The sequence below is a fragment of the Dromiciops gliroides genome, chromosome 6 (genome assembly GCF_019393635.1).
Source record: "Dromiciops gliroides isolate mDroGli1 chromosome 6, mDroGli1.pri, whole genome shotgun sequence".
Classification (NCBI taxonomy): domain Eukaryota; kingdom Metazoa; phylum Chordata; class Mammalia; order Microbiotheria; family Microbiotheriidae; genus Dromiciops; species Dromiciops gliroides.
Window position 1 is genome coordinate 52,543,646 of NC_057866.1, and position 23,588 is coordinate 52,567,233.

Below are 23,588 nucleotides of genomic sequence, written 5' to 3' on the forward strand. Positions count from 1 at the left end.
CTCACTTAATGGCTGGGGAATTGAATGAAATGTTTGCATTGTGAACTTCAAATGGCTTTTATTGTTGGCACCACAATTCTTAGGTTTATCTCTTGTTGATTTTCTAGTGACATCCCACTGTGGCTATTCCGATTGATTTCTATTTCCCAACAGTCCGCTGTAGGAGATCTGGTTGATGTGCGTTGGGCATGACCTTAGGAAAAGGAGGATGCCTCAGGAAGGTTGCTGTCAGGCCAGAGAGAGCAGCTGAAAGGACGCCGCTTTTTGTTGCTGACATTTTCCCCAGTGATAAGGCCGCCTTGGTCTCCACTCTATTATTCCTGCAGCCCTGAACAGACCTAATTAGCATCTGACTGAGCTGAATGACCCCTCAGAGAGCCAGAGCCACACAGAGGGGAGGAGGTGGGACTTCCTAATATCAGTAGAGACTGTGTTGACAACTCTGAGATTAGCCTGTACTTTTCTATATCTTTTACCCTCTTGGAATGGTGGTCAGCTCATCTCAGAATCACCAGCAGTTCTTGGTTTTATATACCCCCGGTATAATTACTCCCCCCGACCCCAACCCAAGATTGGCCTCCTCACTGGGACTTTTGCCATTAGTTAATACTTCTTGGAGCCAAGCACTACTCCTTTCATTTCTATGCTGTGCAAGGGTGTGATTTTCCCACATCCTTGCACCACTGCCATCAACATTGTACCATTACCGCACCCCCCCAACCTTTCTTAATGCTGCCCTCAGGGACCAGAGCTTTGATCTCTATGCCATCTTTGGCACTGTAAAACCAAGACATGCAAGTTTTCCTAGTAAATGATCAGTCTTTACACATGCTTTTACTTATGCCTAAAAGTTGTTAGAGATAGGAGGGAGTGGGGGAGGGGTGGGGGAAGAAAGGACATTTCCTAGATGTTTAGGAATAGAATATTTTTTATCTTTTTTTTTCCCAAATAATTTTCTTTCTTCTTTCTTTTAATTTAATTTAATTTTGCAGGGCAATGAGGGTTAAGTGACATCCCCAGGATCACACAGCTAGTGTCAAGTGTCTAAAGCTGGATTTGATCTCAGGTCCTCCTGAATCCAGGGTCAGTGCTTTATCCACTGTGCCACCTAGCTGCCCCCCCCTCCTTCTTCTTCATCTTCTTTTGCAAGGCAATGAGGGTTAAGTGACTTGCCCAGGGTCACACAGCTAGTAAGTGTCAAGTGTCTGAGGCCGGATTTGAACTCAGGTCCTCCTGAATCCAGGGCCGGTGCTTTATCCACTGCGCCACCTAGCTGCCCCCCAGAAATAATTTTAAAAGAAGATGGGAGGGGGCGGCTAGGTGGCGCAGTGGATAAAGCACCGGCCCTGGATTCAGGAGGACCTGAGTTCAAATCCGGCCTCAGACACTTGACACTTACTAGCTGTGTGACCCTGGGCAAGTCACTTAACCCCCATTGCCCCGCCAAAAAAAACCCAAACAAACAAACAAAAACCAAAATTATTTCTGGATCCCTTTGTTCTCCTCATTGGTGAGCCATATACTGATTTCCTATACAGTTTGTGGGGAGTAAGCTTCAGTGGTCTCGGGAATGGGGGGAAATGTGCTCATGATGGAGGGCAGCAATCAAATCTAGCTACACTGGATAGTGGCAAGCTTCAGGCCAGACTGGTACTCAGATGACAGCCACAGTCTGTTGCTAGCCATGCAAGTTCCAGATGAAAAATGGGATTCTGGATGTCTGCAAAGTGGGAGCAAAGGCTCTTTGACCCTGCTCCTGGACTTGGACTGTTGTTAGCTTCTTCCATTCTGAGAATTCCATATTGATGCATGTGGATTTCAAAGTGACTGTTAAGACCTCAGAGCTCTATTAAACAAAATATCACTGCCCCCTGCTTGGCCGAGCATAAGGGATTTGGTCGCTATGGAGTTTAATCCTGATTCATGGGCCAAAGGCTCTCCTTGGCAAGCTGCTCAGATTCTCTAATTGCCTATGCCGTACAGGTGTGCATTTATATGTATGCACAAGTTCTGCATGTGGGCTGCCCCTTACAAGCAATAGCCTTCCTGTGCATGTGCGTGCTATATACAAACAACATAGCTACCGGGCACTGATTATACCTTAGAGGCCACCCCCTCTTTGTCTAAGGGCCCATATGTTGGTCGTGGTAAGTAATACATGTTACAAACTACAACCTGTGTGTGCCCATGTGTAATTGCATGTTTATTTTACACAGGTCGTAGACTTTATGCTCTTGTATAAGTATATTGTTATGTGTAGACAGTGAGTGCATAGTAGCTATATCCTGTATACATGTACATGGATGTACATGTGCCTATGTATTACATAGACCTTGCACAGGAGATAATACCTTAGTTGATCCTTAGAGGGAGTAATGCATTTCAAGAGACCAAGGTGATGAAGATGGGCATCCTACGCATGGGGACAGGTTTTGTAAAGATGATTATTAGTGGGATTTTTTTTGGAAGCCATACATAACCCCTGGGAAAATAAGGAAGAAACCAAGGCCCAAATGGTTCAATGACTTGGCCAAGGTCATATGGGTAATGTCATCTTCAGGATTTGAACCCAGGTCCTGTGTCTCCAGAATCAGTGCTCCTTCCTGTGTAGATTGGAGCCATGTGGCTTACACCAAAGTCACACATCTTTTCTTGTTCCATCCATGATACCTGGGTTACAATCTATAATACAACATTCTATAAGTAGGAAACTACTCGGATAAAGCCTAAATATAGCATATGTGCACATTGAACACGTCTAAGAAGAGAGGAGGGCCACTGGGTAATAGAAACTAGGGGAAATAATTTATGGAAGAGGAGAAGCTTGGGCCTCTGGATGGGTCTCTGCACTGAAGGGTGGGTGCTAGCAATGACAGGGACAGAGCTGAATAAAGGATACAGAGTGAGGAGAGAATCATGAGGGTAGGAAGAGAGAGGTGAGGGACTAGCAAGGAACAATGGGAAGAATACTGGCTCTGAGTCAGAAGAACAAGGTTCAAATCCCAGGTGTGTGACCTTGGGCAAGTCACTTAACTTCCCTGGATCTCAGTTTCCTTTTCTATCAGATGAAGAAGGTGGACTAGATGGGCTTGGGTCCTTCTAACTCTAGATCTATGGACTGTGAATAAGAAGAGCTGCTAAAAGTGAGTAATGAATGGTAGAAGGAAGATGGAGATGGGGAAGAAGGAGATGGGTGGGAACTCAGGGATGAAGATAGCACATTTAAAGCAAGGTATGAAATGTGGGGATGAATGAAGTAGGATAGTAGAGGGAGGAAAAGGGCAGAAGTAAAGAGAAATGGGATATGAGAGGTTAAGGGGAGCAAATTAAATTAAAAGGTGAAAAGTTAAAGGCAATGGATGAGAAGTGGAGGCAAGATGAAAGGAGGGAAAAGCAGGAAAGGGTAAGGGTTAATGCATAAGGAATAAAGAGTGGAGGGGAGATGAGTTGGGAAGGGGGTCTGAGATAGGGGGTGAGAGTTGAGAGATTAAAGGTAAGTAAGGAGGTATGGAGGGTGGGGAAGGGAATGAGGGATGAAGGACCAACCCCCAGACTGCATTCTAGTCCCACAAGCCCATGGTTTCAGGCATCCTCTGACCGCTTGGCAAGAGTTGGTCTCTCTCATGAATCCAAAGGATCTGGCCCTTCCCCCTGGGCATGGAAAACACCCTAACAGAATCTGGTAGCAAAGTGAGTCAGTACCATTCCGTTGTAGCTTTGATTCCCAGACTAGAGCATCAAGGAGACAGGGACTAGTGCAGGCCTGCCATTTGCAATGGAGCCAAAGGCCTAAGGTGCCTTCAGAATGGTTATCACTACTGTCAAATCTTTCCCTAATGGAGGGGAAATTTCTGAGCAGTCTCTGGCAAGAGGCCTCTAACTCTGCTCATTACTTACCACTGGTTTATAGCTCGGATTCTAAAGGTAGTTCACATCTATATAATGGGGTGCTACCTCTCTCTCCACTAGCTGGTGGCTGCTGCTGCTGCCCATTTCCTTGTACCATGTGGGAAGGAGGGCTCCACATCCAATGAAAGCACAGCCCAGCAGCAGCAAGAGCTCCCTCATTGGTGAGAAAGCACATGTGCAAAAAGTAACCAAATCGTTAGCACCAATCACCAATCATCCTCTTCTTCTACTGCTGCTGCATCAACTATTGGAGAATAAGCTTCAATGCAAACCCTTCTTGACAGAGTGGCCAGTTCAAGGAAGAAACAAATGGCTCCTTTGGGACTTGGAGAAACAAAATTTCAACAGGAATGCCTTACATTTATATAATGTTTTAAAGTTTTCAGAGGACTTTGCTTATTTTCCCTTAAATAAGCCCCACATCAGGGGTGGAACTGGTCAGGTACTATGATTTCATTGTTGTAAGGGAACTACTGGTGAGAAAACTCCCTCTTCCAGTGCCAATCAGCAATTAATCTAGAGTTCATAGTCTTAAAAGGTTGCTAAGGATGCTGAGAGAATATGTGATGAGGCCAAGGTAGGACTGGAACCCAGATCTTCTTGACTCCAAGGCTAACCTACTGTCTACTATACCATACTAGAGTTTTCATTATCTCCATTTTACAGACAAGGAAACTGAGACTCAAAGAGGTTAAATCTTTTGCCCGTGGCCATAGAGCCAGGAGTGGCATTTGAACCCAGGACTTCCAGACTCTGTCAGACAATTTCTTATACTCTGTTGTGCTGGTCCCAGTTGGAATCAAGAAACTATCCTTCTTAGTCTTCAAAGGCTATCTTGAATCCACTGTTATTCTTCTCTAACTTCTCAGGAAAGGGGTTGGGGAGGAAAGAGAAGACGAAAGAAGGCAGAAGTTAGCAAGAAATCAATGGGGGAAAGATACAATTTTGAGTCACCTGTTAATTTCTATTTTTGGAGGCAGTTGGGCAGTGATTTGTCCAGGGTCTCACAGCTAGTAAGTGTCTGAGGCTGGATTTGAACTCAGGTCTTCCTAACTCCAGGGCTGGTATTAAGTCATTTGTTATCAACAGATGTAATTGACAGGAGAGAGCCATACCCACAGCCTTACAGTTCCCACACTCACCTTTAAAGATATCTAAGAAACTTTAAAAAGAGAGAAGTTCCCAAGGTACTGATGGGGAGATGTCCTTAACCTTCAACTTCATTTGATTGTGCTGCATAAAGTACTGCTATAAATACTTTTGCATTTATGGGCTTTTAATCTCTATCTTTCACCTCTTTGCATTATATGCCTAGCAATGATATCACTCAGCTAAGGTGAATGTGTTTATTCACTTTTCTAGTACAGTAACATTTTTTCCCAGAGCATTTAATTTTCAATATGAGATCACTTGTCATCTGTTTCTGAGGCAGGGGAGAAAGGGAAGGGGTCCAAGCAGGAGAGTAAAGGGGAATAGTACAAATCATTATAAATATTTCAACTTTCCCTTAACAGCATGAACCTTTTCTATGTTATCTGTTTTATTCCATGTAGTACAGAAGATTCTAATGATTGAGGTTAAAAGCAATTTGTTTACCACAGTTTCCCTTAGCAATACTTCCATTTTAGAAGTAATAACATGTGAATATTTGCTTCAACCCAGGGTCATAACAAGGGGCTTAGCATAGTTCCTGAAATATAGTGGTCACTAAATAGATGCTCGTTGACTAATAATTAAAATGGGATTCTGACCACAATTTAAATAAGATTTGAACTGAGAGACTCAGTATAGACAGAAGAGGAGAGAATGGTTCAAAGAAAGATCCATTAAGCAAACATGATTTTAGCCTGGGCATGTGCTTCTTTCTGTGAATATCTGGCTGAGAACTTCATAGCCATTAATTGAAAGAGGTGGCTTAAAGTATTTCAGACATTGACTGAGAGAGCTGTCTAAAGACACCTATATCTCTCCTCTGCAAAGGAGAAGCTTCCAAATCATAGCACCCCCAGAAGAGGGTAGACAGTGCAGCAATTAACCCTAAAGATACACCCTCAATTAAAGACCATAACTAATGCCCAGTAGGAGACTGAAAAAACTGGCTAAAAGTCCTATAGCTCGCTCTTTACGTGGTGGCAAAGAATTGGAAGTTGAGGGGGTGCCCATCAATTGGGGAATGGCTGGACAAGTTGTGGTATATGAATACAATGGAATACTATTGTGCTATAAGAAACGATGAGCAGGAGGAGTTCAGAGAAACCTGGAGGGTCTTGTGTGAGCTGATGATGAGTGAGATGAGCAGAACTAGAAGAACATTGTACACAGTAACATCAACATTGAGTGTTGATCTACTGTGATGGACTATATTCTTCTCACCAATGCAATGGCACAGAAGAGTTCCAGGGAACTCGTGATGGAAGAGGATCTCCAAATCCAGGAAAAAAAAAAAAAAAGAACTGCGGAGTATAGATGCTAAATGAACCATACTATTTCTTTTGTTTTTGATGCTGTTGTTTTTTTCTATTTTGAGGTTTTCCATCATTGCTCTGATTTTTTTCTCTTATAACATGACTAATGCAGAAATAGGATTAATGTTATTATGTGTGTGTGTGTGTGTGTGTGTGTGTGTGTGTGTGTGTATATATATATATATATATATATATATATATAACCTATATCAGATTACCTGCTGTCTAGGGAGGGAGGGAGGGGAGGGAGGGAGAAAAATCTGAAATTGTAAAGCTTGTATAAACAAAGGTTGAGAACTATCTTTACATGTAATGGAAAAAAAATAAAATACTTTATTAATTAAAAAAAAAGTCCTATAGCTCTCCCTTGAAGAGAAGAGACTTGGTAATCACAGCATCTCCTAGTGGATGTTAGAAATGCCAGAAAGAGATTACTGATAAAAACAAACAAACAAACAAACAAAACTATAGCCTAAAACATACTAAGATTAAAGAACTACATAGCTGAAGACCAACCATAGGAGACCAGACCCTTGGGGAACACCTAGGATGTGACAGTTCTCGGGCTGCAGATGCAGCAGAAAGCAGCATGAAGAAATTACCAGAAGACACCAACAGCTCTGCATAATTAAAGCTATTAGTTGTGCCATTGCCACACATGTTATCCATGTGCATATGCCACATATGTCATCAATCACTATATATGTTTGCTCCTCCCACACAGAGTGTATATTTCTGGGAGAGTGATCCTCATGTTTATGAGCAGGATGCTCGGTAGATATTTTTATTACTATGTTATTTCACTAAAGCTTTTGCTTTGAATTAAATGTCTCCTCTGGTTGTCTTGTAAAAGTATCAGTGGAGGCTCATGAACCATGCTTTGGAAAGGATTCTAACACAGGAAGTAGCTAGATTCTAAGGAAGTATGCATGCGAGGCATGTAAGGTATGGCCAAATACACCATAATGTACCTCATGCCTTGGTATTGCACATATGCATATAGAGGAATATATTCATATACACCTCAGAAGGTGTCTGGCCAGTCTCTGGGCATCCCTAGTTGCTAACAGCTACTGCTACTGCTATTCCTGCTTTTTTCACTCCCCACCTGCCACTTCCTTGAAGTTCTGGTGTAGTAGAAAGAAGAAAGTATGTCTAGTGACTTGGTCACTCCAGCCCAGTGACCCTTCATGACCCTGCTCCAGACTCTAGTGGCATTTTTATTTGGCAGAGCGTGGTTCCTTTTGGAGTCAAGAGGGCTCCTGTCTTGAGGAGGCTCTCTTTGCTACCTGGGGATTCTAGCTTGCTGAATTGGGGTAAGGGAAAAATCATTTAGATAGATAGATAGATAGATAGATAGATAGATAGATAGATAGATAGATAGATAGATAGATAGATAGATAGATAGATAGATAGATAGAAATATATGTGTGTGTACACATACATGTATACATATACACATACATACATGCATACATACATAATATACACATTTTGACTCTCCTGGACAGCTTATTTTCCATAGCTCAACACACAATCCCATGGTTTCCATAGTGCATAGCTCTGAAGCTCTGACTGTTATAGGCAAGGAAGGCAAAAATGAAAAGTTCAAATTTTAAATGATATGCTTCTCATCACCAGTCTCTAAACTTCCCCACCCACCCTTTATGAGCAGGACTAGGAAAGCAGGGTCCAAAGACCAAAATGTTAGTTGGTTTTTTGTTTTTGTTTCTTAGGGTAAGGAAGGGGGTTTATTTTAAAGGATCTCTTTGCAAAGATCATCTTTTGTCAGTTTTTAGGTTGGTTAAGTTTTAGTTCCTTGCACTTGATGAATAAAACTAATAGCTTTTATGATTGATTAATATTTGATAAATGTTCATCTAATAAACAAAATTCTTTGAGTGTATCCACTAATGAAATAGGGTCATATAGGGTCAGATGGATGGAGTGCTGGTCCTGGAGTGAGAAAGACTCATCTTTCTGAGTTCAAATCTGGTCTCAGACAATTACAGGCTATGTGACCCTGGGCAAGTCACCTAACCCTGTTTGCCTCGGTTTCCTCATTTGTAAAATGAGCTAGAGAAGGAAATGGCAAACCACTCCAGTATCTACGCCAACAAAACCCCAAATGGGGGTAACAGAGAGTCAGACACTAGACTGAAAACCAACTTAACAACACAACTAATGAAGTGTGCTGTGCACATCTCTGAGAACTTAGTGGTGTTCTGGGGGCCCATGGTAGAGGGAGGCCCCATGTACCCCTTATACTGGGCATTGTGAGGATATTAGAATTATTGCTCTCTTAGATCTCTAGCCAAGTAGGGTCAAGCCTAGCTTAAATCATGAAGGAGTGCTGTAAGTTGATATCTCTTTGAAATTATACTTACATTTAAGTTTTTAAATGGATTGGTATTATAATTAATTTAATTATTAAATATAATGGTTTTAGTTACATTTTATATATGTGTGTGTATGTGTGTGTGTATATATGTATATGTGTGTGTGTGTGTGTGTGTGTGTGTGTGTGTGTGTGTTCCTCAAGCAGGTTCATCTTCATATAGAAACTGCCTAGAGTTCAGAAGACTCACAGGATCTTATCATTTAGAACTGGAGGGAACTTGAGTGATAAATCAAGTCCAGGCACTTCATTTTTAGAGGACACAATTTAGGCCCAGAGGGCAGGAAGGAATGACCTGGGGTCACACAGAACAAAGTAAGAAGAGCTAGAATTCAAGTCCAGGTTCCTTGTCTCCAAATCTAGTCTTCTTTCAGATCTGTTCCATCTACTAACGAGGACATACTACCTCACATTGACTTTTTTTTCTTTTTGGGGGGCAATGAGGGTTAAGTGACTTGCCCAGGGTCACACAGCTAGTAAGTGTCAAGTGTCTGAGGCCATATTTGAACTCAGGTTCTCCTGAATCCAGGGCCAGTGCTCTATCCACTGCGCCACCTAGCTGTCCCCTCTCATGTTGACTTTTAAGACAGTCTGCGCACATTCTCCTCTTCTCTAGTTGAAAACTCTCCGTGAAATATCCCTTCTGCCCTTGAATCCCCAGGTGCCTCCCCGGGTGACAATTAGCCAACCTGATGAACTACAAAAACCATTTTCACCCCAATTGTCAAGTATGTGGTAAGTATATGACAAATAAGACTTTGGCCCTGTCCCATGAAGTTTACAATCTAGCACTCACAGGTAGATGATATACATGAAAAATATAAATATAATACCAAAAAAACTATTCACAGATACATGAGAAGTAAAAGCAAGGGGCTATGCAAACTCTGAAGAAAGAAGAGAACATTTTTAATTAATGGAATCAAAGAGGGCTCTGGGGAGTTAGTGCTGTTGAGTTGTTTCAGTTATGTCTGACTCTGTGACCCCATTGGGGTATTCTTGGCAAAGAAACTGGGGTGGTTTGCCATTTCCTTTTCTAGTTCATTCTACAGATGAGGAAACTAAGGCAAACAGGGTTAAGTGACTTGCCTAGGGTCACACAGCTAGTAAGTATCTGAGGCCAGATTTGAACTCAGGAAGACTCATCTTTCTGACTCCAGGCCAGGAACTCTATGTACTATGCCACCTAGCTGCCACCATTGGTGCTGAGCTGTGACTTAAACCCATGATAGAATGATAATAATGGAGCAGGATATGAGTTCAAATCTCACCTCAGATACTTACTAGCTGTGTGACCCTAGGCAAGTCACTTACCCCAATTGCCTTAAGCCTCCAGAGCCACCTCCAGTCATCCTGATATAGATATAGATATAGATATAGATATAGATATAGATATAGATATAGATATAGATATAGATATAGATATAGATATATAGACATAGACATAGATATAGACATGGACATGGACATGGACATGGACATGGACATGGACATGGACATGGACATAGACATAGACATAGACATAGACATAGACATAGATATATCTTGTCACTGGACCCAGATGTCTCTGGAGGAGAGGTTGGAGACCTTGCATAGCCCTCCCTCACTTAAATCCAATTCAGTGCAAGTCATGACATCACCTCCAGATGTCATGGTCCTCTTTGAGAATGAAAGACAAACAACAACAACAACAAGTGGAAACAGGAGGAGCAAAAATGTGTGGAGGTAGAAATTCACAGAATATAGGAAAGGCATAGGAAGAGTCCCATCTAGCTAGAGAAAAGAGTATGGGAAGAGTATTGTGAGATAAATCTGGAGATGTGGCTTGGTGCCAGATTGTGGGGAGACCTGAATGTTAGCATAAACAGTCCTTTCCTCAGATATATATCATGGGAGGGAATGGGAACTATGTCAAGACAGGGGAGGGTTAAAGGAAGGCTAGAGCGCATCGTTCATCCAATAAGCTGCAGGTCCGTTTGGATTCTACTGGTAATGAAAAAGAAAAATCTTTCTACTATAGAAGGGCTGGGTTAGCCACACAGACAGATGGAGGAGAAAAGGCGTCTGCTTAGGAATCCGTACTTGTCCAGCATCCATGTTGACTAAGACATATTGCTGCTTGCCCAGTCATGGAAATGGGGAAGAGCAGAGAATGACAGATAGGATGGATCCAGAACTTGGCCTGAGTTGCCAATCAGGCACAAGCAGATGGATTGAAATGGGCCAGAGGAGTGGAAAGTAGATTGGGTGGAAAGGTTGTTGAGACAATAGATTCAGACCACAGCCTTCCTGGCTCCCTTTCCCACCCATTATTCCCTAGTACAGTCAAGGAGAACTGCTACCCATCCCCTTGTGTACCTGTCCAATCATTTTCTCCCCATTTTATCTGCTGAGAGATGGAAGGAAAGTTTGTGGAAAGAGAAGGAAATGATATCTTTCCACTACCATATATAGCCATTCCCCAGCCTTTGTAAGTCTTACTTCTTTTACCATTCATTTGCATTTCAATGTCCTTGAAGCTGCTATGAAACTATATGATCATTTACCATGAGTTTTCCTTCCTATAAATGAGTTGCAAGAGATTGAAAGAGAGGAAGTTATCCCCAATAGGAAGAGATTTTCCTCAGCTTTGGCTACCATAGGGTAAGAGTTGATTAGAGAATGTGTATATTGCAACTTCCACGATACCCCCAAATACATCTGTACCAACTACACAGCTATTTGGAAGTCAGAGAGAAAAGTTAATAAGGAAACAAGCCATTAGCCTTGGCTGAGGCTTCTGGGGGCATTAGCCTTGATTGGAGCTTGAGGACCCCTGCCCACATGTCCTCAGGGACCCTGAGCTAAGGGACCCAAGTGGTCACAAACACATCACCCTTATATTCATATACACACATACACATATATACCATATATAATATTAATGTATACATATGTACATATACTTTTGACATTATGAAAAGACATTTCTGTTTTATCCAACAGTGGGGAGCCCCAATAGAACATATGATCTTTGAGGGCAAGGACTAATTTCTGCATTTGTGTTCCCAGTGCCTAGCAAAATGCCTGGTGAATAGTAAGAACTTAATAAATATTGATTGATTTTTTGATTGTCATTAAAGTCATTGAGCAGGGTAGGTTGTTTTTTCTTTTACCAAAAAAAGCCCCCCAAAACTTAGCTGAATATGTTTTATCATGTCTTCCGTTAGGACCCCCACCCTCAGTCCAGCTACCTAGCCTGGTCCCACACCAACACTGGGTTCCAGCATTTAGAGGTATAGAACGAACATAAGGAATAAGAGGAAAGGCAGAGACAGAGAGGCAGAGCTATGCATTAGAGAGTTTAATTTGGCAGATTAGATGTGTCAAAATGGAGAAGACAGAGAATGGAGTGTTGGCAACAAATTGGTAAACTATTACAGTGGTCCAATTGTGAGGAGACAAGAGTAGGATGGGGGGAGGTGGAGCCAAGATGGTGGAGGAAAGGCAGTGACTTGCCTGAGCTCTCCCCAAGACCCTTCCAAATATCTTCAAATAATGCCATAAGACAATTCCTGGAGCAGCAGAACCCACAAAAGAACAGGGTGAAATAATTTTCCAGCCAAAGACAACTTAGCAGGTCAGCAGGAGAGTAGAATGAAGCCCAAAGCAGTGGAGAAGAAGAACAGAACTGCCTGACTCTATCATTTCTTTCTAGCATTTGACCCAAACTGGGACTCCTCTTCTGTGTTCCCCAGTCCCCTGTGACCACAGAGTCTCTCTTTCCCTGACTCAAGGGTTCAAGGTGAGTTTCAGTTTTATACAAGGTTTTCCATTATGGCTCAGTGACATTCTCAGGGAGGGACAAGGTAGCCTCATATGTAAATATATCAGGCCATTTAAAAATATTCATTTGTATGGTTTGGTCATTGGCTTGTTTGCTAGCTTCTAATTGACAGTCATTTTTCCTATCTTGCCAGCTGAAATCTCTATAACATGATAATTATTACTGGACAATACAGTATTCAATTTATTCTGAAGGCAATCATGAGAGAACATCAGGCCCTTGCATTTAGCAATCAATGGAGACTTTTTTTTTTCATTACAGCAGAAAGAAATAATAATTTGCAGAGCTACAATGGGGAGATAAGGCCCAGTAAGGCCACGATTGATCCTAGCAGCTGATTGTGATTACCAACCAGGCCTGTTTGCAGAATGACAATGCAGTCAGGGGGCTGGGGCCAATGCTGCAGACCAGTTACTGATATGAGATAGACATCTGTCCTGGGCAATTACAGATGGGGACCAGGCACTTAATGTACAACAGCTAAAAAACAGGCAAAGCCAGTCTGTATGCCTTGACTTTTTTTTTTTTTTTTGATCTGTGGACCACACCTCCTCTCCCCACTCTCTAAGCAGTATCCACTTCCTCAACCCCAGCACCAAGACTGCCTATTCCCAATGTAATTGAAAGGAAGAACAGGAATGCTTTTTTTTTTTTTTGAGTGGGGCAATGAGGGTTAAGTGACTTGCCCAGGGTCACACAGCTAGTAAGTGTCAAGTGTCTGAGGCCGGATTTGAACTCAGGTCCTCCTGAATCCAGGGCCAGTGCTTTATCCACTGCGCCACCTAGCTGCCCCCAACAGGATGGCTTTTCATTTAGAGTTGTAAGGGACCTTAGGGGTCATTGAGTCCAACCTTCTCATTTTACAGAGGAGGAAACTGAGTCCCAGAGAGTTTAAGTGACTTACCTCAGAGTTCCTAAGTATTTGAGATAGAAGTCAAACAATTTTTTCCTGACTCCAAGCCAAAGGGTCTAGAAAGCATTTAAAAAAATAAATATCAAACCTATATTAGATTGCTTGTTCTTTTGAGGTAAGGGAGGGAGGGAGAAAAATTTGGAACTAGAAATCTTAAAAAAATAAATGTTGAAAACTATCTCTACATGAAACTGGAAAATAATAAAATAATTTTATGATTTAAAAATAAATAAATATCAGAAATAAACTATTAATTGTTTTTTATTTGTTTTTGTTTTTGTTTTTGCAGGGCAATGAGGGTTAAGTAACTTGCCCAGGGTCACACAGCTGGTAAGTGTCAAGTGTCTGAAGCTGAATTTGAACTCACATCCTCCTGAATCCAGGGCCAGTGCTTTATTCACTATGCCACCTAGCTGCCCCATAAACTATTAATTGTAATAGACTCTCTCTCTCTCTCTCTCTCTCTCTCTCTCTCTCTCTCTCTCTCTCTCGTTTCACATTGCTTCTCATATTCAGTTCAAATAAACTTAGCTCATATTTCCTAATACCTACTAAATACTGAGCACTGGGTCAATAGGAAAATAGCAAGAAAATATAAGGAAGACTCATAAAATCTCCCATGGCAGATAAGACTAACACATAGGAAGTAATTATAGAAAACCATGCAAAACAACGCATTGTGATTAAGGGCCTACTTATATGACATTGGAGCTGAGGAAGAAGAGAGTGGAGTGTTCAGGAAAGGTATTCCAGAGGATATAAGACTTAGGCTCAGCTTTGAAGGGTGAATAAGATTTAGTTTAAAAAAATGCAAAGATGGGGAAGGAGATTGGGTGGGTGGGTAACTGTGAATAGGGGTGGGGAGAGAATCTCAGGTAGTGATCCAAAAATGAAAAGTATATCCCAAGGTATGCTGGAGTAAGCTCCAACCAAGTTGGAGCTGATTGTTAAATTTTCAGTGTTTAATTTTTTTTTAGTTTTAATTTAAATTTAATTTAAATTTTCAATTTTCAGTGTTAAATTTTCATTTATACCTCAGAAATTACTAAACCTACAAATGAGAGCTTGCTTTATTGTTCTGTTTGTTGTCCAGACCTAATGTGATGAAGAAAATGTTAGTGACACAGATTACATTTTAAAGTGTGTCTTGGGCACACAGAGCCAGTTGTTAAACATTTACCAGCACACCTCTGATATCCATGATCACATTATCAACTATAATACTCAAAGAAAGCAGCCCATGGGCCATCTGGTAGGGGGAGGGGGAGGTTACAATTTACCAGACACCTCTTTAGGACAGTCTCTCTCTGAATACAATCACCAAGAGACTAGGATGAGAAGACCCATCTTAGGTGCTAGGATAATAAAAAGAAAGCTCATTGCAAAAAGTGGAAAGATCATACCTTCAGCTTGTATCTTGATAAGATCTATATTTTCTGGGTGGTCTGTTTCCTTATTTCTAGAGATTCAGTTTAATCCCAGATTATAAGGAAATTGCAGAATAATTCCATTTTAAAGTGAAGCATCTTATTAAAATGCTTTTCCAAAAGTTCATTGAAATAAAAGACAATCTCCCATGAGAGGATTAGAAGGTGACAGGAGTTACTAGGTTAAAGTGTCATCTTTAACATTGTATGCAAAATAACATACAACAGAGATTGCTGGAGCATTCTATATTACAACTGCCCTTGTTGACCTCATTCGCCTGCCTACTAGATAGTAAATTATTTGAGATGAAGGGTTGTTTATTGATTGACCAATGCCCAGAATTGTCATGCACACAGTAGGTACTTTTAAAGTATTTATTACGATGTATTACATCATATCTTTGTGGAAATGAGAATCAGAGACACATGGGAACTGCCTAATTAGGAATTCCTAATTAGGAACTATTTCCTAAGTATGACTCGTGTTATTCCCTTTCTGTGTGGCCAGAGAAGAGATAAGATTCTATTCTGGAATTTATGAGACTAAAGTGAGGCTAATTACTCGCTAACCCATAGGACCTTCCCAATGCTAACATTCTGAGCAAAGAGAAGTTTTGTTAAGGGAAGACCCTCCAAGATCATGGGATGGTAGATTTTTAGAACTAGAAGAAAATTTCCAGGTCATCTAATCTAATTCCTTCATTTCATTTCTTGGGAGTCACAACTTGCTAACATCCTGCCCTTAGAACTAATGTAAGCAGTTTATTGAAGGCTTTTGATGCCTGAAGGCTGGTGAAAAAGCTGGAAAAGACAGAAGCCTCTTTCCTGTCACCTCCAGAAGTGACAAACTCCAAAACCCAATCGCCAGAGCCAGCACAGCCCAGAAAGTTCCTTTGATTCTTAAGAGGGATTGAAGGGGAATTTCAACTTAAATCCAGGAGAGTATCTGTGCTTATACTAAGCACTCCACAGATACAGTAATGGCTAACTTCTACTTAGGTGTTTATATTATAACATGGTTGACTCTGGCTTTGTTACATCTCCTCACTAAAGGTTTACAGGTACCATGGGGAGCTCTCTTTCCTCCACTATAAGGGACTATAGCCCCTTGCTGGCTATGTTCCCTCCATCTTTAGGGGCCCAGTGACTAGGACCCAGTTCTGTTTAGCTACTTGGCACCTACTGGCTTTTGCAAAGGGATATTTCCTTCACAGTTATAGCAAGAACACCCAAACATTTCTCCTAACACCTATGCCCCCCCACCTGGGTGGGGGTGGGGGAGTAGGGGAGCAGATTAGTCTCAAAATTTAGCTCAGCTGTTGTATAGCATTGGTCCTACCAAGTTCCTGAGTATATGTGAGCAGCTGCCAGATGAATACTCTCACTGGGCTGAGGTCCCAAAGGTTGTTTTTGAAAATGGTTCCTCCCTCCCCAGGACATCAGTGTTAACCTGGATAAGGAACCCAGCTTAAGGCTCCAATTCTTGGCTTCTTGTGGCTTGCTTTTCTGATCTGGTGAAAATCCCAAGATTGGAAACTATATTTTTTTCATTGGACGTTGTGAATGAAGGAGTTACCAAGATCTCACAGAAGCATTTGGCAAAGAGACCATAGTTGAAGGTGACAATCCTTTTTTGAATGTCTCCAGAGCCAATCACAAAGCTTCTTCTTCAACACATGCTTGGCTAAACAGAACCAGTTACAGAATGTCCATGTCTGCTCCAGTCTCTCCAAGGCATTTTCCTTATGAAAATCATAATTCTCCCGGAATCCAATTCCCTATAGTCTTCCACATGGAGATGCCATTTTAGCAAGCTGATGGGGTTTGCACAGACCCCAATTATAGTATTATTTAATCATCTGAGTCTTGATTTTATCCTATTTCCAAAGCAAAATTGATAGCTATTCATTAATGATAAATCTGTTAATTTAGTAATAACAACGATAACACTACTAGTAAAAGGAATAACAATGGGAAAAAAGCACAAATGGTTAGATTACATGATTTCCCACTTTTGGTAAGCCACAGTGAGAAAAGAATGTCACTGTATTGGACCTTTCAACATCCAACAATTGGATGTTCCCCCATTACACCACTGTTCATCTTGTGCCAGCAGTCAGAATGGAAAGCAGAGTGCTTGAAAAGAAATAATAAGCCTTCTTGTCTTCCAATTCCAAATGTCTTTGGTGATAGTGAAGGTAACACCTACAAGGAAAAGAAAAGCATTTTGCACAAAATCAAGCTGACAGAGTTTTCCTGTAAAGGAATATATTTTCTTCTAAAAACAAGTGTTTGTTTCCTTGGCTACTGAAATGAACATGGCTGAATCTGCTTTTTCTTAAATTCTCTTGCCAGGATCTAGTCTGTATTTCTAAGCTTCCAGAGGCATCTGGGCTGCCTGGTTGCATTCTCTCCCAGGCAAAGTAACGGGGGAAAGATGAAAGAGGAAACGTGATGGCACGGCAGAGAGAGTGTGGGGTCGGAATCAGGGAGGCGAGGTCTAATCCCACCTTTGACATTTACTAGCTCTTTGACCCTGGGCAAGTCATTTGACCTCTCTCACACTCTTCTCATCTGCAAAGTGAGGATAATAATAGTATTCACCTCACAGGGTTGTTGTGATGCCCAAATGGGATAATATGTGTAAAGCACCATATAAATGATAGCTATTATTATTATTAGGGTAGAGAGGGCAATTCACAGCATGGATTATAATGAATTATACTTAATGCCTGGTAAATGGGAAAGAAAAAGATTTTGAATTTCAAATCCCTGATGACACTAGATACTTTCTGAATAAGGGGAGTTTCAGGGAGTTTCCTCTTTTAGGAAATTTTTGACAGAGATGGTTTCACAAGGATTTCTTTCTCTTTTTCTTTCTTTTTTTTTTTTAATTCATCTTCAAAATGCCTTTCATTTGCACAAACTTCTATGCTCCATTGCCAGCAGTCCTTTGGAAACTTTTAAAGTCATTACCTCTCTCACTAGCTTTGGAGCTACGGTCTAACTGTTTACCTGTTGGGTCAGCTTCAGCTCTTCTGGGATCTGGGAATTTTCATACTGACAGCTCTGGGAAACTACCAGACCCCCTTTAGGGATGGATGTTCAATCCCTGGGCTCTCCTCAGCCAGCCTTATCTAGAGAATGAACAGGTCCCTCAGAATAAGAAAGGAAAATTCCAACGGTCCCTGATTCACAATGGGAAATCCAGTAATGATTAGGTTTTGACCTCTGGAAACAGTTTTTTTCTCCCCCCATAACCCTCAATTTTCTGATATAAATAGTTCTTCTGACTTGAGAAGTTTGTTAGCTTTGCAAACCAAGTAGGTATGTTTACAGATGATAGGCTCTCGGGGTGGCAAGAGGCTTCAGAAGCTTTCTAGTCTAACCCATAACTGAACGAGAGTTTCCCCTACAATATCTGACCCCCAACACACACACACACACACACACACACACACACACACACACACACACACAGAGTGTTCATCTAGCCTTTGCTCAAAGATCTCAAGTGAAGTGGAAACACACGACTTCCTGAGTATACATTTTCTACTCTTTTAGGATAGCTCTAATTGTCAGGAAGGTTTTAAATTTTTCTTGTGTACAAGTAGTCTCTCTGTAACTTCCATACATGACTCCTAATTCTGCCACCAGTACCACATAAAACAAACTGGGTCTCTCTTCCATTTGACAACTATTTTTGTGTGCGTGAGAAGGATGGCAATGCAGGTGAACATTTGTTCATCATGCTATCCATGAGATGGACAAAAGAATTAAAAATGGTGCTTAGTCATTGGCAATGAAATATACCTCAAAATGTTAAACACATGGGTAGACATATACACAACATTTCAAATGGTTTTGCTTGGTTGTTTTTCTTTGTTACAAAGGTGGATTCTTGGGGCAGCTAGATGGCGCAGTGGATAGAGCACTGGCCCTGGAGTCAGGAGTACCTGAGTTCAAATCCGGCCTCAGACACTTAACACTTACTAGCTGTGTGACCATGGGCAAGTCACTTAACCCCAATTGCCTCACTAAAAAAACAAAAACAAAAAAAACAACAAAAAAACCCAAAGGTGGATTCTTGGGAGGAGCCAGTAGATTGGAAAAAGATTGGAATATGAAAAACAATATACTAACAATGCTATTTTTTAAATTCTGAATTTTTAAATTCAGTCCATAGAAGTAGTGGCAGAAGTGGGTACTGAGAACCCTATGACACACTACTTCAAACATTATTAACAACTACAACAACCAAACTAATATATGAATGTTTCGTTATTGTTCAGGTGTTTTCAGGCTATTCACAACCCTGTTTGGGGTTTTCTTGGCAAAGAGACTAGAGTTGTTTGCCATTTCTTTCTCCAGGCAAACAGGGTTAAGTGACTTGCCCAGGGTCACACAGCTAATAAGTGTCTGAGGCCAGATTTGAACTCAGGAAGATAAATCTTCCTGACTTTTGACCTGGCATTTTATCTACTGTGCCACTTAGCTGCTCCCAAATTTCATATATGTATGTATATATAAACTTCAGTTCACCAAGCATTCTTCTGGGCCCAACATCTGCCAAAAGTCATGTTAGCATCTAGCACAAAGACAAAGGCAAAAACTTCATAACCACCTCAATGAAAACAATCAAGTAAACAAGCAATGTAAGAAATAAAACAATACACAAAAAAACCCCACAAACTATTTTCAGTTTAATAAGGGGGGGAAAAGTGAGCTTAAACAACGAAAACAACTCTGCTGTCATGGAAGGGCAAAGGTATATCTCGTGTTCTCAGCTAAAAGAGACCAAAGAGTGGAATCTTGCTTTAATTAGATAGTCTTGTGGTCAATTGAATTCTTGCTTCAGATCTTCACACAAAGGGCAGCAACTGTATATAGGGCTTAGCTTGGTGCCTGGCACATGGGAGGTACTTAATAAGTGCTTCTAAATTCATTGGCAAGAATCTGTTCATTGTAGCTCAAAGACAGATGAGCAGACTGACATCTTATTTCCCAAAAGGGTGGGAAGGCATCCATTAAGAAATGAAATCTCATTCAAAAACCTTCCTGAAGAAAACAGACACAGCAAATGGATATTTTGTTACAGCAGTTCACCATGGGAATTAGGTACAAGGGCTACCAACCAAAAGAACGGAGGACTGAGACCACCACTTGTATCAAATACCAAGGGCAAAGGAATCACTGGCAGTGATCTGTAGAGATGGTACTATTTTTGTCTTGGTCAATGCCAAGGAAATGCTACGTAGTCACATTGTGTGGGTTGATCTCTCTCCTAAAGGAGGAGGTGAAATGACCCCAGGAACAACTCCCTAGAGTAGAGGTTGGCAAATCCAGACCTGAGGGCCAAAGCCCGGGCATTGCTTATAGGGAGCTAAGAAGGGGTTCTACGTTTTAAAATCATACCAAAAAAGGCAGCAGCTGAATTTGGTGCTCTGGGCATAGTTTGCCAAGCCCTGCTATGGGTTATTAATCAACATGTAATTTTTCTTAAATGAATGGCAGATTTTTGGGGTGGAACTGAAGAAGAAAAAAACATCTGAAGAGACAGAGGGAAATTACATCCTAGGCCAAGACGTTGGAAAGTTGAAGAATGTGACAGAGGAGGAGGGGAAGAAAAATGACAATTGGACATATGGAACTAAGCAATAAATAGGAAACCATTCCACTAGGGGGAATTTGGTTGTCTTGGGGGAAGCAGCTTTTTGTACTCCAAAGAATGGTGATATAGATATAGAACTCATGACTTTAGAACAAATATAGGCATACTCTGTTGATTGGAATGCAAATGTCTGGAACACAGTTACCTCATAGAAGATTGGAGCAACATGTTTCCGAGCCCAAGCAATTTTTACTCTATATTGTATGAGTCCAAGCAATTTTTATTCTATATTGTGTCTATACACAGACCAGTGCCTGGCCCTTAACTAAGGCCCCAGAAGGAAAATCAGGTTGGTAGTGACAGAAGAAGTAGTCAGGGCAGTGACTGAGGATGATGGAGGAGCTGAAGTAGCTCCTGAAGAGGGGGAATGTAATGAAGATGAAAAGAGGGACAGTCAGTGCCAGGGCATTTTTTTTTGTCACCCAAAGTATTTACCCTATATGCTGGGTCTTTATCTTTGGGAAGATTACTTTAATTACTTTTATCAGAAATTTAAGAAAATGTGATGAAAAAATTTATCTGACTAAAAAAAGAAACATCTTAAATTCTGCTCTTCCTAGGATTTAGAGACAAAAATAAAAACAATATGGCTATGGAGGTTGTGGTTGTTATTATTTGTCCTCCCTTCTTGAAGAGGACTGAGGACATCAGGAAGGTGATATCTTGACTTGCAGTGAATTGGATTTAAGTGAGGCAGGCCCGTGCAAAGCCACCAGCCTCACTCTCTCCTCCAGAGCCAACTGGATCTGGTGGCAAGATATATATCAGGACAATTGGAGATGGCTCTGGATTCAGTGGGGGACCTTGGCCTTTTTAAGCTAAAGTCATTCTTAGGTCTCAGTTTGTCTGAGGCAACACCCATTCAGTGAATAAGGCTAGGTTAGAAATAAGGCAAAGAATACATTAAAAGAATCACCCTAATCCCTAAGAAATACTCCTAGAAACCTTAAGAGGAGATGTAGCCAGCCTAGCTCTGGAAACCTGATCTGCTAATGTATATGTAGATTGGGAAATTAAATATTGAGTCTTGCTACAGAGGTAAATGGGAGAGCTAGGATTTAAACCTAATTCTACTGATATCAAAATTGAGTATATTTTACACTGTACTGCATCAGTAAAATCACAAATATTCTCAAATTTTATATCTCACTAATAGAAACAAGAAGATATTGATAACAAAAGTGTCTACAAAACCATTAAATGTGAGGGGATAAATTTACAAAGATATACACAGATGTACAAGCACAACAACAAACAGCAACTACTATTACTAGCATTTATATGGTACGTTCATTAAGGGTTGCAAAGTGCTTTACTTATGTTAACTCAGTTGTTCCTCACAACAACCCTGTGAAGTTGATCTCCATTTTGTAGATATGAAAACTGAGTCACGCAGAGGTTGACTCAGAGTCACACAGCTTATTAAGTATCTCATGTAGGATAGAAGTAATCATGAAAAAAGGAAGGACAAAAGAATTGAGGGAAGATTCCATATGCATGGCTAGTCTGAGCCATTGTAACAATGTCAATATCACTCGACTTGATTTACATGTTTAATGCTGTACTAATCAAATTAATCAAATTAGGTCAAATCATAAAAATGGTATGAATAAACAAATTGGCAAGAATATCAAAGGGAACTATGAAAACAAAATAACCCCAAACTGTCGGGTCTCAAAAGTAAAGCAGTAATTATGAAAACTATCTGGTACTGGATGAAAAAAAAAAATCCAAACAAAAAATGGAGCAGTGGAATCGAGCCCAGAAGTAGGACCGAAGACATATAAAAGATTAGCATCTGATTAGACCAAAGATTACAAAACATTGGGTATGGGAAATAATTATTCAATAAAAGTTATTGGTATCATAGGAGTGTGGCCACTCAAAAATATGTTTAGATTCACATCTCATTATATACTGTAATAAATTCTAATTAGTAGTCTAAATATTTTAATATTAAAAACTGGAAAAAAAGAATGATATATTTTCTCAGTTGTGGGGAATAGGAAAATTCTTATCTATTAAATAAAGAAAATATTACATAATATCAATAGATTATATTATATACAAATAAAGGGACTTATATAATAAAAAAGTCATGGTGCATGTTTTTTTGAAAACTTGAAATTTATTAGTCTCTTTTACTCTTTTTTAAAATTTTTTTGTGGGGCAATGAGGGTTAAGTGACTTGCCCAGGGTCACACAGCTATCACATGTCAAATGTCTAAGGCCGCATTTGAACTCAAGGCCTCCTGAATCCAGGGCCAGTGCTTTATCCACTGCGCCACCTAGCTGCCCCATCTTTTACTCTTATAAGACTTATTTGTGGTAAGCAGTCTTGGCTTAGGATATGCATCCTCTTCCTGCCTTATCACTGAAACCTCCATCCCCTATTCACTGAATACCCACTTAGGGGTAGGCCCTAGGGTTCTGTTTTGGTTCCTCTTTTCTTTCAATACTTTCTTATGTGGTTATCTATGCAGGTGACTCCCAAGTGTGTGTATGTGTGTGTGTGTGTGTGTAAACCTCCAAATCACTAATAACAAGAAAACTTAAAATTAAAACAGTTCTGAGGTTTTACCTCGCACTGTACAATGATTAAAAAAAAAAAAGGACACCAGTCAATATGGGAGGGATTTCAGGAAAACAGGCATGCAAATGCTTTATTGGTAGAGCTGTGAATTGGCCTAACTTCTGGATATAAAATTAAGTAACTGAACCAATAGAGGAAAAGATGGAAGATCAATAGATTACCAAAATAAAACTCAATTTTTTTGACATCTGGGATTCCGAAAGCCAAAAGAACCAGACAAAAATGTGGAATGGTATTTTAAAACTAGGTCTGGATGTCCATGTCACATAGCCTGTAAACATGAGCATATTGTTTGATAACACAATCATACATTTATTTTAAAAAATAATAAACATTTTTATTTGTAGTTTTGGGTCCTAAATTTTATCCCTCCTTCCCTCCCTTCC

The 23,588-nt window shown here is 40.5% G+C and overlaps 1 long non-coding RNA gene across 1 annotated transcript in view; it reads left to right on the forward strand.

Annotated features, from left to right (window-relative positions):
* Positions 1-21,215, forward strand: part of LOC122730406 — a 36,386-nt gene extending 15,171 nt beyond the window's left edge. Inside the window, exons 2-5 of the long non-coding RNA XR_006353502.1 lie at positions 9,434-9,507; positions 12,470-12,556; positions 13,801-13,841; positions 20,453-21,215. This is a non-coding gene — a long non-coding RNA (uncharacterized LOC122730406). The remainder of the gene's footprint in view (positions 1-9,433; positions 9,508-12,469; positions 12,557-13,800; positions 13,842-20,452) is intronic.
* The last annotated feature ends 2,373 nt before the right edge of the window (positions 21,216-23,588 follow it).